This window comes from Rhinolophus sinicus, linkage group LG07, assembly GCF_036562045.2.
Source record: "Rhinolophus sinicus isolate RSC01 linkage group LG07, ASM3656204v1, whole genome shotgun sequence".
Taxonomy (NCBI): domain Eukaryota; kingdom Metazoa; phylum Chordata; class Mammalia; order Chiroptera; family Rhinolophidae; genus Rhinolophus; species Rhinolophus sinicus.
Window position 1 is genome coordinate 83,819,875 of NC_133757.1, and position 6,000 is coordinate 83,825,874.

The 6,000-nt window shown below is 50.9% G+C and overlaps 1 protein-coding gene across 4 annotated transcripts in view; it reads right to left on the reverse strand.

Annotated features, from left to right (window-relative positions):
• Positions 1-2,686, reverse strand: part of SMARCA4 (SWI/SNF related BAF chromatin remodeling complex subunit ATPase 4) — an 85,331-nt gene extending 82,645 nt beyond the window's left edge. For 3 of the 4 annotated variants that reach the window (XM_074338174.1, XM_074338173.1, XM_074338172.1), the window contains exon 1: positions 2,397-2,558. The gene's annotated coding sequence lies outside the window, so the exon portion shown is untranslated. Of the gene's footprint in view, positions 1-2,396 lie in introns of all 4 variants that reach the window. The other variant, XM_074338171.1, reaches the window with a different exon arrangement.
• Positions 2,687-6,000: the final 3,314 nt, after the last annotated feature.

Below are 6,000 nucleotides of genomic sequence, written 5' to 3' on the forward strand. Positions count from 1 at the left end.
ATGTGCTCTAGGGTTACCTCCCAGGGTTTTGAGGGTCCACAAGGAGTGGCAAAGGTATGTAAATAAAAATGCGTGTATGTGGGATGCTTTGCACAGACAGAAAAAACTTTGGAGACCACGGCACTGATGTCACCCACCCCCACCGAACTCAAACCCTGAAAGATCAATGTCTCCAGAAGAGTGAGACACAAAATGATTTTAGAAGGCACGAGGACAAACATTTGTTATTTTCACAATTATGTATGCATTGATTGTAAGGCAAATTAGTAAAATATATATAACTAGCTCACCATATGCGGGGTGCTGCAGTGTGTTAAGCAGCTTCAAACCGTGTTTCCCCGAAAATAAGACCTAGCCGGACAATCAGCTTTAATGCGCCTCTTGGAGCAAAAATTAATATAAGACCTGGTCTTATTTCACTATAAGACCAGGTCTAATATAATATAATATATACCGGGTCTTATATTGATTTTTGCTCCAAAAGGCACATTAGAGTTGATTGTCCGGCTATGTCTTATTTTTGGGGAAACACGGTATGTTATCTCATTCAATCCTCACAACCACCGTTTGAGGTGGCATCACTGTCATGCCTGTTTCACAAGTGGGGGGACCCACTGATAAGTACCTTGCCCAAGGTCAAGCTAAGATTTAGAGAGTTGAGTGTGAATCCAGGAGGTCTGATTCCAGAACAGCACTCCTCACCACCGTTCCACACTAACTACCAACCCACACCCTCCTTCTGGGGGAATGAGGTTTGGGAAACAATAGCCTAGAAAGTTAAAAACCAACAACTAAAATGTTTACTGCTTACAACCCACCACTAATCAGTCCTGTACCAAGCACTTCACGCACATGTTCACTCAATCCTCCCAAGAGCCCTTTACTCATTGCACAAACGTTTGCTAAGGGCCTACCATGTGCCAGGCCCAAAGAACACTGCGGGAGACACCACCCTACTCTGATGGCCCTCAGAGAAGACTGGATGTGGAATTACAACCTGGAGTTAACTTCTACACAGGAAAGGATCAAGGCAATGTGCGAGTGTAGCAGAGGGAACAATGACTATCACAGGGCAGTCAAAAAACAAGCCTGGACATCCTCCCTGACTCTTGAGTAGAGGCCCCCTCTTCCAGGCAGCCTCCTTGATCTCTGGCTCCAGCTACTCCCCTGGGTATCCACTGTAGTCCTTTCACAGTAAGAGTTGTGAAGATTAAATGAAAAGCCCAGGGGAGTTGTTCCCACATTTACCACCTGTTCTCCTACAAGATTGGAGAGTCTCCTCAGGGCATCCAACCACCAATCATCTGACACCCAGTTAGGGACTCAATGGATATTTGCTGAACAATGAAGAAGGAGATTGAACCAGACAGCAACAACAGGGCTTCTCACTTCCCAGGAACCATTTTCAGGCTTTCACCAGCTCCATTTGTGACATTATTCCCATTTCACAAAGGAGGAATCTAAAAGGTACAGAGATTAAACTATTTACCTAAAGTCACACAGCTAAGTGACCAACAGCGCAAGGAATCAAACCCTAATTCTGTCTGTCAATTCAAACCGAAAACTTGTTTCAAATTCCTGGGAAGTGGCTCTTTCACTTATTTATTCCCTACTTTTCCAAGGATTCACTGGGAGAAAAAAAATAAAATCAAGACTGGTGTCTTCCAGACCGTCAAAACACTCTCTTAAAGGACCATGCTTTAAATAAAAGCCTTCATCTGGAAAATCAATTGGGAGGAAGGGAAAAGGATGCAAAACAAATACACTGCTTTCAATAGCAAACGGTGCCGGTCCTCCGCCACTTTGCTGTCGACCACTCAGGGCAAACATTCTGAAGTCACTACTTGCAAGGGATGGGCCAAGTTATTTACCTTTCCTTGAAAATCTAGAATACGTGCTTTTTAAAATAAAATCTTAGGTCGGCTAACCCAGGGGTGCTGCCAGGAGGCATTGGACACATCTGGGTTTTTTTCTTACGGAGCCGCGATCACAGCCTCCCTAAAGGGCAATATTCGGTTCGGACCTTTTACAACATAGCCAGAAAATCCCCGAAGCCCGGCTATTGTTGCAGCCGCCGCAGAGACCCCTGGCCCGCCGAGGGGGTAGCAAGCTTTGTCCCACGACCCTGGCGAGAGCGCGCGCGGGGGTCGCGCGGCCTCCACGCGGCCCGGGCCCCCACCCCACCCGCCCGCGGATGCTGTAGCCGCCGCGGCCTCGCTACACTGTGGCTTTCCCCGCGCGCGCGGTGCCGGACAGGCTTCTTGACCCTCGGGCGCCGCCGTACCCCAGCCCTGCTCTGGGCGCCAGTGGCCCCCTCCCCCCTCGGCCCCCCGGCTCCATTCAAACCACCCTCCCAAGCCCCGCGCGGCGCTCCCCCCGCGGCCCGCGTTCCTTACCGGGAGCCGCCGGCACCGCCGCCTTCCCGGCACCTCCCCCGCCCCTCCGAGCGGGGCCGGAGGCAGAGTAAGCTTCTCGCCTCTCCTCACGAAACAAAGAAGCCGCCGCCGCCACCGAGCGAGAGTAAGCCTCGTGCGCGCGCCCGCCTCGGCCGCCCCCCCACGCCTCCCGCGTCCCCGCTGCGCGCGCAGTCACCGGCTTCCTCCCCCCCACGGACGGCCTCTCTCGCTTCCGCCGCCCGCCCGGCCTCGTGCGCGCGCCCGCCCGCCCTTCCGCTCTCAGCGCGCGTGCGCGTCGGACGGGGGACAGGGGAGGTGGGCCGGGCCAGAGAGAGCATACGCGCCCGACGCACCTCCCACCGATGTCCAGGAAGGTCCTGCGCCTGCGCACAGGGGTCTTCTTCTTCCGCACGTCGCGCGTCCCGACGCCGCCGAGCGTGCGCAGAACGAGCGCCACTGCGGCGGTGGTGGTGCCGGCGACGGCAGGTTGGGGGATGGGACGGGGAGGCGGTGGCGTCTGCAGGGAAGGGATGGCCGAGTGGCCCTGATAGTCGGAATGAGGACCTGAGACCCTGTGAGTGAAGCTGGTCTGAGGTTGAGCAAAGTCGGCCAAGCGCGGTCCTGAGAATCGCTTTCATCCCTGGTCGGGGGATGGCTGGGCCTGTTGCGAAGCCAGGTGGGCCGCCACCATAGCTGTCTTTTCTGCCTACCTAGTTCTATTAATTAGTTTAGCAAATATTTGTTAACCTGCTCCTGTGTCCCAGGCGCAAGTGCAGCGGCACAGAACACAAAAATCTCAAACCGCTGTGGTGCTCACGGTCTAGTAAGGGAGGCAAGTGAGAGACAAGAGAAATAAGTAAAATACGTTGTGTTGAAACAGAGACATCTTGGGTCGTGAAGATTTTAAATGGGACAGCCAGGGAAGGGCTCGATGCGAAGAAGACATTTGAGTCAAGACATCAAAGCAGTGAGAGAGCCTTGTTCCTAGTGTGAAGGCCCAGAACTCTAGGCGGCCTCTTCTGTGTTCTGAAAGTATCTGCAGCGCCACCTCATTTAGTCCCCCAACTGGACAAACGCTCCCCAACGTCAGGTTCCACTCTCCCCACCTTGCCTCTGAGGCCTGCTCTTCATTTTTTAGGTGTCAGCTGACTCACCAACTCAAGCCTCACCTCCTTTTTGATCACTGATTCCTTTTCCCTTCACATTTCTTGTGTACCCTCTTTTCTGTTGTCTGTCTCCCTCCCCTCAATTTAAATGACAAAGATGTTAATTTTAGTCATTAGTGAATACCCAGCATCTAGCATGCTGTTCCCCTCTGCCGCATACTACATACTTCACATTTTTTCCAATTGAAAGACTAATAGGTCGCCTATTGTGTGTCATATCTGCATCAGCGTGTTGAGTCTTTCCAAGCCCACCCTGAGCCGCTTGTAGCGTAGAGTAGAAGAGGATCTCACACTGGAATCAGAAAGACCTGGATTTAAAACCTGACTCCATGTTAGTAGCTGGTGGGTGCCAGGCAAGTTCACTGGACTCATCTGCACTACCCGTTCTTCACCTGTAAAATGGAAATAATAATGGCGCCCATCTCCACAGGCTGGTTATGAGGAGTCCATATGCAGGTCACCTTGGAGTTCCCTAAACCTTACCTCGTAATGTTGAGTAATACACAGTAAATGGGCAAGTGGGGTCTCAACATCGATCTTTAAGTAATATTTCTTAAGCGCCCTCAACTTGCTAAGCACTGAGCTGATCTGGCCTGCAGTGATAACACTGGGAAGGCAGGGCTCCTGCCCGTGGAGCGGACAGTCAGTGAGTTCAGTTGACAGTCTCCCATATTGATCACACACGTAATAGAAAAACCTAAGTGCAAGGAAGAAAAGCCTAGGGTGTGATGAGGTCATACCATGGGATCTTCCTGGGACTGAGAAGTCAGGTAGACCTCTCTGAGGGAGAGGTACGTATGTCGAAATCCAAAGGATGAGCAAGAGCAAAGAGGAGGATGACACTAGAGAGGAAACAGGATGTGCCAAGGCCCTGAGGAGGAAAAGAGTGTGGGAACAGAAAAAGGCCCAAGGGGCCTTCAGGGGGAGGTGAGTAGCAGCCATACCAGGTAGGGCCTTGTGGGCTTTGGTGAGCATCTTCAGCTTTTTCTGGAGCACAGTGGGAAGCAGTTGAAGGGCTTTAATCAGGAGAATCCCATGGCTGTTCTGGCTGCTGGGTGGAGACTGGGCCAGCAGGTAAGGAGAGGAAGTGGGGAGTCCCTTTAGGCCATAGCAGTGGCCCAGGGTAGAGAAAGTGGTGGCTTGCACTAATGTGAAGGTGGTAGAGGTACAGAGAGTTGGAGGAAGAATAGATAGAAATTGGAAGAGTGGACCTGAGAGATAAAGGAGGGTCAAGAGTGAATTCCCAGCTTTCTCTGCAACTGGGATGATGGGGACATGGAAACTCTGGCAAGGAAGGGTCAGGAGTCCTGTTTGAAGGATACGATATCTGTTGGGAACAATACTATACACCAGTGGTTCATGGCTGTACATAGGAATCCGGGTTAAGCAAAATGGATGTCTTTAATATATATATATATATAATTTGATTGGAGAAGGGGAACAGGACTTTATTGGGGAACAGTAGTGTGTTTTTCCCAGGACTCATCAGCTCCATCCAAATCAAGTTGTCCTTTCAGTCTTAGTTGTGGAGGGCACAGGGGGCGCAGCCCACCATCCCTTGTGGGTGTTGAACCAGCAACCACAGAGCCCGCGCTCCAACCAACTGAGCCATCTGGGAGCTCAGGGGCAGCTCAGCTCAAGGTGCTGTGTTCAATCTTAGTTGCAGGGGGCGCAGCCCACCATTCCTTGGAGGGAGTTGAGGAGTCGAACCGGCAACCTTGTAGTTGAGAGCCCACACTCCAACCAACTGAGCCTCTGGCCACCCGGGAGCTGAGCGGCAGCTCATTGACTTCATTCTAGTTGCGGAAGCGCTGCTCGCTGGCTCAGGTGTGAATTGAATCGGCAGCCCCATTCCCCAGAGCTCGTGATCTAACCAACTGAGCCCCCTGCCTGCCCCATACTGGCCTTTTAATAATGACCTGCCCCAGGACTCAGACCTTTGTCCTCTCTCTACATTTACCCCTTTGGCTTCCAGTCTTGTGACCTGAAAAAACTATCTACTTCCTAGGTAGTATCTACCCAAAGGAATTGAAAACATATACTCAGATACTCGTAAACAAATGTTTATTGCTACTGCACTATTTACAGTAGCCGAGATGGAAACATTTCAAATGTTCCTCAACAAATGAATGGATAAACAAATTGTGTTGTTATACATTCAATGGAATATTTAGCCATAAAAAGTAATGTAGTCCTAAAACACACTACAATGTGGATGAACCTTAAAACATGCTAAGCAGAAGAAGTCAGACACAAAGGGCCACACAGTGTATGAATCTATTTCAAATGTTTAGAATACGCAAATCCATGGAGACAGCAGATTGCCAGGGGCGGAGGGTAATAGGGGGAGTAACTGCTTAGTGGGTAAAGGGTTTTATTTTGGGACAATGAAAATATTTTGGAACTAGATAGAGGTGGTGCTTACACAATATTGTGAA